Source organism: Gorilla gorilla, chromosome 1 (genome assembly GCF_029281585.2).
Source record: "Gorilla gorilla gorilla isolate KB3781 chromosome 1, NHGRI_mGorGor1-v2.1_pri, whole genome shotgun sequence".
Taxonomy (NCBI): domain Eukaryota; kingdom Metazoa; phylum Chordata; class Mammalia; order Primates; family Hominidae; genus Gorilla; species Gorilla gorilla.
This window is the reverse complement of record NC_073224.2, coordinates 228680180-228689912: the sequence shown is the minus strand read 5'-3', so window position 1 is coordinate 228689912 and position 9733 is coordinate 228680180. Positions and strand designations below refer to the sequence as shown.

The 9733-nt window shown below is 49.1% G+C and overlaps 1 non-coding gene and 1 pseudogene across 1 annotated transcript; one reads left to right on the top strand and one right to left on the bottom strand.

Annotated features, from left to right (window-relative positions):
- Positions 1–3298: 3298 nt before the first annotated feature.
- LOC115932091 (U5 spliceosomal RNA) lies at positions 3299–3417 on the top strand. Its single transcript, XR_004068438.3, has one exon. It is a non-coding gene; the product is annotated as a U5 spliceosomal RNA (small nuclear RNA).
- A 1455-nt stretch (positions 3418–4872) lies between these two features.
- On the bottom strand, positions 4873–4994 carry LOC115932095 (uncharacterized; annotated as a pseudogene).
- Between the last annotated feature and the right edge of the window lie 4739 nt (positions 4995–9733).

Genomic DNA, 9733 nt, shown 5'->3' with positions numbered 1-9733 from the left:
AGACCTAGTTTCTACAAAAAATTTAAAAAAAATTAAAAATTTAAAATTAACTGGGCAACAGAGCAAGACCTCATCTCTAAAAACTAAAAATAAATTCAAAACATTCACAATGTTGTAATACCATCACTGCCATCCATTTCCAAAATTTTTCATCACCCCAAACAGAAACTCTATGCATTACCCAATAACTCCTATTATCCCCTCTTCTAGATATTTTACCTAAGTACAGTCACACAATCTATGCCTTTTTGTGGCTGGCTTCTTTCATGTAGCATACATCCTCAAATTTCATCTACAATGTAGTGTGTACGAGAATTTCTCTCCTTTTTATGGCTGAATAGTATTCCATTGTATGGGTAAACCACATTTTGTTTACCCACTCATCAGCGGATAGACACTGGGATTGTTGTCATCTTTGGGCTGTTATGAACAACGCTGCTATTAACGCTCATGTAGAGTCATCTGTTTGAGTCCCTGTTTGGAAATCTTTTTTTTTTTTTTTTTGAGACGGAGTCTTTCTCTGTCCCCCAGGCTGGAGTGCAGTGGCACGATCTTGGCTCGTTGCAACCTCTGCCTCCTGGGTTCAAGCGATTCTCCTGCCTCAGCCTCCCAAGTAACTGGGACTATAGGGGCCTGCCATGCCCAGCTAATTTTTGTGTTTTTAGTAGAGACGGGGTTTCACCATGTTGGCCAGGCTGGTCTCGAACTCCTGACCTCAGGGGATCCGCCCGCCTTGGCCTCCCAAAGTGCTGGGATTACAGGCCTGAGCCACTGCGCCCGGCCCCAAGTTTCTTTTTACTAAAGAGATTTCCATCAGATTTTTTTCTAAAATAGAAATACAAAGTAAAAGTGCTTTGCTTTGTTGTGGCTGATGGTGATGAGGTTTAGGAAGTCTTTCTTCCTTCCCCACTTCCTCTTTCACTCCTCTGTCTCTCTCAGGTTAGGAAGTAAGGAAGCCTACTTATCCGTCTAGAAGATGAGCCAGTACGGGGGATGTCCTAGTTCAGGTGCTATGACAAAATACCTTAAACTGGATAATTTATAAACAACAGAAAGTTATTTATTGCTCACAGTTCTGGAGGCTGGGAAGTCCAACATCAAGGCATCAGCAAATTTGCTGTCTAGTGAAGGCCTGTTCCTCATAGACGGCACCTTCCCTGTGTCCCCACTTGATGGGAGGGTGAAAGGGACAAACTCGCTCCCTCAAACCCTTTTATAAGGACACTGATCCCATCCATGACCCAATCACCTTCCAAAGGCCCCACTTATGAATACCATCACCTTGGAGATTACATTTCAGCCTGTGGATGTGTGAGTGGCCACGACATTCAGACCACAGCGGGAGGGACACGGAGGGTGCTGCTGGGGGATTGCATGGGAGGGGAGCCATCTTTGTGGAGTTGGGGTTCAAAGCCCAGGACGAGGGCCGTTCATGGGAGGAGGCAGAAGATGAGGCAGATGCGGTTGCAGGCAGGCTGGGAAGATGAGTGTGTCTGGCCTCTCAAGGAAGCCCCTGGGATGTCGTGGGCTGACACGGTGAGTTGCAGAGGGGGAAGCTGAAGGGAGAGAAGGATTAAAAGGGGTGTTTGTGTGTTTGTTTGTTTTTTGAGACGGAGTTTTGCTCTTTCACCCAGGCTTGAGTGCAATGGTGCGATCTCGGCTCACTGCAACCTCCACCTCCTGGGTTCAAGTGGTTCTCGTGCCTCAGCCTCCCAAGTAGCTGGGATTACAGGCACGCATCGACACACCAAGATAATTTTTGTATTTTTAGTAGAGACGGGGTTTCCCCATGTTGGCCAGGCTGGTCTCGAACTCCTGACCTCAGGTGATCCGCCTGCCTCCACCTCCCAAAGTGCTGGGATTACAGGCGTGAGCCACCGCACTCGGCCTGAAAAGGACATCTTGAGGTGGGAAATGGAGCCAATCAGAGAAACAGGTGAAGTGGAGGCCTGTATGGGAGGTTCCCCTGCTGTGGAATTTTTCCAGCAGTTCAGCTGCTACAGGGCAGAGGCTGGAAAGACGGCCCTGGGATCTTCCCAGGTGAGAAGATGGAAGGAAAGAGGGGCCAGCAGAGGAGGGGCTGCAGGGGAGTGAGAGAACAGGGGTAGTGGGGGGCCCAGGCTCCATGGACCACGATCACTGCGGGGAGGCACCTGCACCGCTTCTCCTTCCCATCTGCAACCAGGAGCCAGCTACCGCCCCCTCCCCATCTCCTGTCCCTCCTCACCTACTGTTTCCTTCCTCTCTCCCAAAGTGTTGGGATTACAGGCGTGAGCCACCGCGCCTGGCCGGGAAACCTCCTCTCTGCCCTCGGTTTCTGTGAGGCTCCCAGTCCAGGTTTTCCTCCTGCCTCCCTCAATTTCTCTAATCTCTTTCATAGGCTCCTGCACTGTCCCCTCCTTTTATGCCACCATCCCCCAGGGACTTTCCCTGGCCTTTTCTCTCCTCATTTCAAAGCCTTTCCCAGGCCTTCCCCTGCTCAGCCAGTAATCTGTCTCCCAAACTCCTCTCACTCTCCGTATTTCAGGCAGAACAGTTGCCAACAGAGGTTCTCAATGTGGCCTCCATCAGAATCACATGGAGGATGAGTTCAGACCCAGGGGGCTGGGCCCAATCCCCAGGCCTGCAGTAGGTCTGGAGTGGCTAGAAGTGTAAGAATTTTTTTTTTTTTTTTTTTTTTTTGGAGACACGCTCTCGTTATGTTGCCCAGGCTGGTCTCGAACCCCTAGTTCAGGCGATCAGCCAGCCCGCCTCAGCCACCCAAAGTGCTGAGATTACAAGGGTGAGACACGGAGTCCAGCCAAGATAATTTTTTTTTTACTTTTTTTTTTTAAGTTCAAAAAAATTCTTTACTTATTAGGCTAATTGTGCAATTAAAAAAAAAAAAAATTGCAAAAACCGCAATTACTTTTGCACCGATCTAATAGATCGCCCACTGTAAGTAAAGCAGGTAAAGTCAGCCTTTTTCTTCTGGGACCAGACTCTGCTCTGCCCCCCGGTGGTGGCCTCAGGCGCAGCGCTAAAACGCATGAACCACTTAAGGTATTTCCTGAAACTGGAGCGTGATTGGTGAGACTTTATTTGCATACCCACAATGCATTGCGCACTAAATAATGTTCGTCTTTAAAATTATTTCCCCTTTTTCCTTCAACATATCTTTCTCGAAACCGAGATTGCTGTCCCAGAATTGTCTGAAGAAAAAGACTGAAGTCAATAGCTCTTTTGGACGGAAAGAAAGTTACCATTAGCCGTTTGGGGGTAGCCGTTACCTGAGAACTGAGTGCCGATGGTTGTTGTTATACTCTGGTTTCTCTTCAGATCGTATAAATCTTTCGCCTTTTACTAAAGATTTCCGTGGAGAGGAACAACTCTGAGTCTGAAACCAATTTTTTGAGGCCTTGCTTTTTTGGCAGGGCTTATTTTAAGTGCTTGAAAAACAGATGTAATTCTATTAAGTTGTCTGTTGGAGCCGAGGTTTTTCTAGCTCTGCGCTTTGATAAGGTATGTAGTATCAGTTGTATTGTAGTTTTGGGCAGTCACAACATGTTGGGGTGGATTAACTGCTTATGACGAAGAAGTAGGGTTTGTTGGTTGATTATAGGAGTGGTTTTTAACCCCAGCCACTGACTGACGGAGGGTTACCGACTGACTCACAAGCGAGCATTAACGCCTGAGGTCTGCCTGCTGTCAGGGCAGCAAAGCATCAGATTCTCCTAGGAGCGGGAACTCTATTGTGAACTGCGTATACGAGGTATCTAGGTGCGTGCTCCTTTTAAGAATCTAATGGCTGATGACGAGGGGGACAGTTTCAACCTGGAACTGTCCACACCCCCTACCCACCTTCCCCCGCCCTTGGAAAAACTGCCTTCCATGAACTGGGTCCCTTGTGCCAGAAAGGTTGGGACCGCTGGACTATCCGATCAAATGAAGCAGGGACTCGGGGCGAGCTCCCCCGCTGCTCCCGCCGGCTTCTCCGTGTAGAATCGAAGAAGGCAGTCCCAAGGGCTCTTCTGCCCCGTATCCCCGCCTGAGGAGCGCGCCAGGCGCGCAGCTAGTCCTCCCCCGACCCAACCGGTTTGATGAAACGCAAGAGAAAAGTGAATTTTCCAGCCACTCCCATTGGCCAGAATTCTTCTCAGCCGCAAGGGAGGCTGGGAAATGCAGTCATGCCTTCAGGTAGCCGTGAGCCCTGCTAGCGATGGGAGATTCTAGGGAGAGGTTGAGTACTGGGGAGGAAAAACTAGCAGGGTCTGTCCCAGTAAAGGAGGGAGGAAATCCATCGCAAAAAATCCTGACCCCCAGGCCGGGCGCGGTGGCTCACGCCTGTAATCCCAGCACTTTGGGAGGCCGAGGCGGGCGGATCACCTGAGGTCAGGAGTTCGAGACTGGCCTGGCCAACATGGAGAAACCCCGTCTCTACTAAAAATACAAAAATTAGCCGGGCAGGAGGGCTCATGCCTGTAATCACAGCCACTCGGGAGGCTGAGGCAGGAGAGTCGCTTGAACCTGGAAGGCGGAGGTTGCAGTGAACCGAGATCACGCCAATGCACTCGAGCCTGAGCGACAGAGCGAGACTCTGTCTCAAAAAAAAAAAAAAAAAAAAAAATCTGCCCCAGGCTCAGGCCCTGAAGCAGCCGCCCACAGCCCAGCCCTGCCATGCCCCAGTGACTCAAAGCCCCATTCAAGCTACGTAGGAGGGTAAATTGTCCTTTTCCCCCAAGGCCAGCTGCTCCTCCAGAAGCCAGCTCTGTTCCTTCAGACTCAAATACTAGAGAACAATGTTTTCTCTGAGTTTTGAGTGTGGTTTTTGTTTCAGAATAAACACAAACCATCGTAATGGCTAAGTACATCTACTTTTAGGACGCCCAAATAAGCCTTGCTAAAAAATGCAAGGCTTCTAAAAAATTGGTTTAAAACTCACGAGTTGTTTCTCTCCACGGAAATCTTTAGTAAAAGGCGAAAGATTTATGCGATATGAAGAGAAACTAGAGTAAAACTGTAGCGACCGGCACTCAGTTCTCAGGTAATGGCTACTCCAAACAGGCTAATGGTAAATTTCTTTCTGCCCAAAAGAGCTATTGACTTCTGCCTTTTTCTTCAGACAATTCTGGAACAGCAATCTCAGTTTCGGGAAAGATAGATTGAAGGAAAAAGGGGATCTAGTAATTTTAAAGACGAAAATTATTTGGTGCACAATGCATTGTGGGTATGCAAATAAAGTCTCAGCTATCAAGCTCCAATTTTGACAAACTGGTGAAGCCTTAGGGACTCCTCAAAAAAAGGTTTTCTGTTGCTTTTGTTTTGTCTTAAATTTTTGATTTTTAATGTTTGTGGGTACATAGCATGTGTATGTATGGGTTACATGACAAGAGAAAGGTTTTGTTTGTTTGAGATGGAGTCTTGCTCTTGTCACCCAGGCTGGAGTGCTGTGGTGCGATCTCAGCTCACTGCAACCTCCGCCTCCTGGGTTCAAGCCATTCTCCTGCCTCAGCCTCCCGAGTAGCTGGGATTACAGGTGTGGGCCACCATGCCCGGCTAATTTTTGTATTTTTAGTAGAGATGGGGTTTCACCATGTTGGCCAGGCTGGTCTCGAACTCCTGACCTAAGGTGATCCGCCTGCCTCGGCCTCCCAAAGTGCTGGGATTACAGGCGTGAGCTACTGCGCCCGGCCCCTGCGAATGCTGTGTAGTTGTCTCTTCCCAAGGTTTTATTCTGAGAGGAGCCCCAGCCTTTCTCACGAGCTCACTTGCCCAGTGTTGCCGTCTCCCAGGACAGCCACAGAGCAGTCACACTGGTCCCTGGCCCGGGTTTTCAGAGCTCTCCTCCACGTGTGTGTTAGGATTCTCTAGAGGGACAGGACTAATAGGATCTACGTATATATGAGAGGGACTTTATTAAGGACAATTGACTCACACGATCACAAGGTCAAGTCCCATGATAAGCCGCCTGCAAGTTGAGGATCAAGGAAGCCAGCAGTGGCTCAGTCCAGGTCCCAAAACCTCAAAAGTAGGGAAGCTGACAGTGCAGCCTTCAATCTGCACCCCCAGCAAACCACTGGTGTAAGTCCAAGAGTCCAAAAGCTGAAGAACTTGGAGTCTGATGTTCAAGGGCAGGAAGCCTCCAGCACGGGAGAAAGATGAAGCCGGGAGGACCCGGCAAGTCGGCTTTTTCCACCTTCTTCTGCCTGCTTTTTCTAGCTGTGCTGGCAGCCGACTGGATGGTGCCCCCGACACTGTGAGTGGGTCTTCCTGTCCCAGTCCACTGACTCAAGTGTTAATCTATTCTAGCCACGCCCAGGAACATCCAGATACACCCAGAAACAATACTTTGCATCCTTCGATGCAATCAAGTTGACACTGTTTTTTTGGTTTTTTTTTTTTTTTTTTTTTTGAGATGAAGTTTCTCTCTGTCACCCAGGCTGGAGTGCAATGGCACGATGTCGGGTCACTGCAACGTCCGTCTCCTAGGTTCAAGCGATTCTCTTGCCTCAGCCTCCCAAGTAGCTGGGATTACAGGCACCCGCCACCACACTCGGCTAATGTTTTGTATTTTTAGCAGAGATGGGGTTTCACCATGTTGGCCAGGCTGGTCTCGAACTCCTGACGCTTACTATTAACCATCACAAGCTGTTAGCAGAGGTAATGATTAACACACCACTGGCTGGGGGTACATCCTGCAAGGGTGCCACCACCCAACTCCATGAGTGACCTCTCTTTGACCTTTAGCAAGTCACTGTTTTTCACCGGGTCTCAATTTGCACTTTGTAAAACATGGTGATAAAACCGTTCTTTGGTTTTCAGGGAAGCTGTAGATTGGCTAAAATTATGACAGTAATAAGGAGAGAAGAAGGGATACGTCCATGGGAGGAATGATGATCTCTAATGTCACTGTTGCTGTGAATTAGGGCCAGAGCCCACCCTTTGTCCCTAGAGGTCAGTGATGCCGGCGAAGAAATCCAATTCTTGGGTGGGTGCAGTGGCTCACACCTGTAATCCAACACTTTGGGAGGCCGAGGCGGAAGGATCGCTTGAGCCCAGGAGTTTGAGGCCAGCCCGGGCAACATGGCGAGGCCCCATCTCTACAGAACATTTTTTAAAAATTAGCCAGGTGTGGTAGCATGCACTTGTGGTCCCAGCTACTCAGGAGGCTGAGGTGGGAGGATCACTTGAGCCCAAGAGCTCGCGGCTGCAGTGAGCCACGATTGTACCACTGCACTGCAGCCTGGGAGACTCTGTTTCAAAATAAAGGCTCCCTGGCTTCCCTACACCCACTCACCTCTGTGCATTCATTCATTCACTCAGGCTCTCCACTGCTTAGCTTGGCTGACTCCCATCATCTTTCGGTTTCCAGATTGGAGGTTTCACCTTCCTCCAGGAAGACCTCCCTGACTTTCAAGGGGAGGTTAGATGTCCCTGCCCCATAGTCCCGCAGCCCTGACTGCAGTATCATCGTCCACTTTCTCGTCTATAGGGTCCAGCCCTACGGGGTTTGGCGGGTGTTCTCCCCATGTGCGGAGGCAGACATAGTAAGAAATAAAGACACAAGACAGAGATAAATAGAAAACAGCTGGGCCCAGGGGACCACTACCACCAAAACACAAAGACCGGTAGTGGCCCCGAATGGCTGGGCGCGCTGATATTTATTGTATACAAGACAAGGGGGGCAGGCAGGGTAAGGAAGGTGGGTCGTCCAGGTGATTGATAAGGTCAAGCAAGTCACGTGATCATAGGACAGGGGTCCCTTTCCTTTTAGGTAGCCGAAGCAGAGAGGGAAGGCAGCATACATCAGCGTTTTCTTCTGTGCACTTATCAGAAATTCGATCAAAGACTTTAAGATGTTCACTATTTCTTCTACCACTATCTTCTAAGAACTTCAAAGAGGAACCAGGAGTACGGGAAGAGCATGAAAGTGGACAAGGAGCGTGACCATGGAAGCACAGCACCACGGGGAGGGGTTTAGGCCTCCGGATAACTGCGGGCAGGCATGGATAATATCCAGCCTCCTACAAGAAGCTGGTGGAGCAGAGTGTTCCCTGACTCCTCCAAGGAAACGGAGACTCCCTTTCACGGTCTGCTAAGTAACGGGTGCCTTCCCAGGCACTGGCGTTACCACTTGACCAAGGAGCCCTCAAGCGGCCCTGATGCAGGCGTGACAGAGGGCTCACCTCTTGCCTTCTTGGTCACTTCTCACAATGTCCCTTCAGCCCCTGTCCCTATACCCGCCGGTTATTTCTTGGTTATACAACAAAGAGTAATATTAAAAGTTAATGATTAATAATGTTTATACTAATGATTTATAATGTCCATGATCATCTCTATATCTAATTTGTATTATAACTATTCTCATTCTAACTATTTTGTTTATTATACTGAAACAGTTTGTGCCTTCAGTCTCTTGCCTCGGCACCTGGGTAATCCTCCGTCCACACTCGTCTGTCTCTCCTGCAGGCTGCATTCGCTGAGGTGTGTCTGTGTTGTTCCCCTTTGAGTTCCAGTCAAAAAAGATTCCTAGAGAGAATTCGCTCTCACGCCAGGGCTAAGCTCCTCCCACCAGGTTCATGAGCCTGGAAGTAAGTGCCGTCCACCAATGTCCTGCCTGCTCTTCAGAGGCTCCTCAAGCCTTCCCTGCCCAGAGAGATTCCGGGATGAAAAGGAAAAACGTCCCTGCCTGGCAGAAATTGATGCTGCTTCGGGAAACGTAGGGCAGGTGGCTGTTTCCAAAATGTGTCTGCCATCACTTGAGCTAGTAGTGGGAGCATCTAGTTTTGGAGCTGGACAGACTTGGGAACGCATCCCTGACTCCACAAATTATGTGACTTTGGCTTAATGACTTATCGTCTGGGAGCCTCACTTTCCTCATCTGTAAAACAGGACTGACACTCGCCTTGCAGGAATACCGGAGGTCTGTACTGCGCTGCCAACATCTATTCGCCCTCATCCGTGACAAGAGTACCCACAAGTTCCTCTGGGAAGCTGCTCCTCTCCGATTAGTGTCTCTTCAGTGGTTGGAGGTTGACCCTACCCCAGCTCTGAGACGGCCTGGCCAGCCTATCCTAATTAGCATATCCCTTTCACCCTGGCCACAGTGATTGACTTAGGGCTGGGCTGTGCAGAGGTGAGCCTCAGCTTTTTGGGTAGGAACACCAGGACTTGGATTCCACTGGGTTTAATGCTAGGAGGGCATCAAGCTTGTGATAACTGTGGCCATTTTTGTTACCATAAGGGTAGCCAGTCTGAGGATGGAAGCCAATCTACAGGAAACAGAGCTAAGAGATACTAATGCATCCCTAAATCACTTGAGTCCTGGATCAAACCGTTCCTGAAGCTCCCACTAAGCTACACTGTTATGTGAACCAATACTCTTCCTTTTGTTTAACCAGTTTTTGGTTTGTGGGTTTTTTTGTTTGTTTTTGTTTTGTTTTGATATAGGATCTTACTCTGTCACATAGGCTGGAGTACAGTGGTATGATCTTGGCTCACTGCAACCTCCACCTCCTGGGCTCAAGCAATCCTCCCACCTTAGCCTCCCAAGTAACTGGAATCACAGGTGCACGCCACCTGTGCACCATGCTCAGCTAACTTTTAAAATTTTCTGTAGAGACAAGGTCTCACTATATCACTCAGGCTGGTCTCGAAGTCTTGGGCTCAAGAGATCCTCCTGTCTCAGCCTCCCAAAGTGCTGGGATTATAGGTGTGAGCCACTGTGCTCGGTCAGAATGTGGTTGCTCCTGCA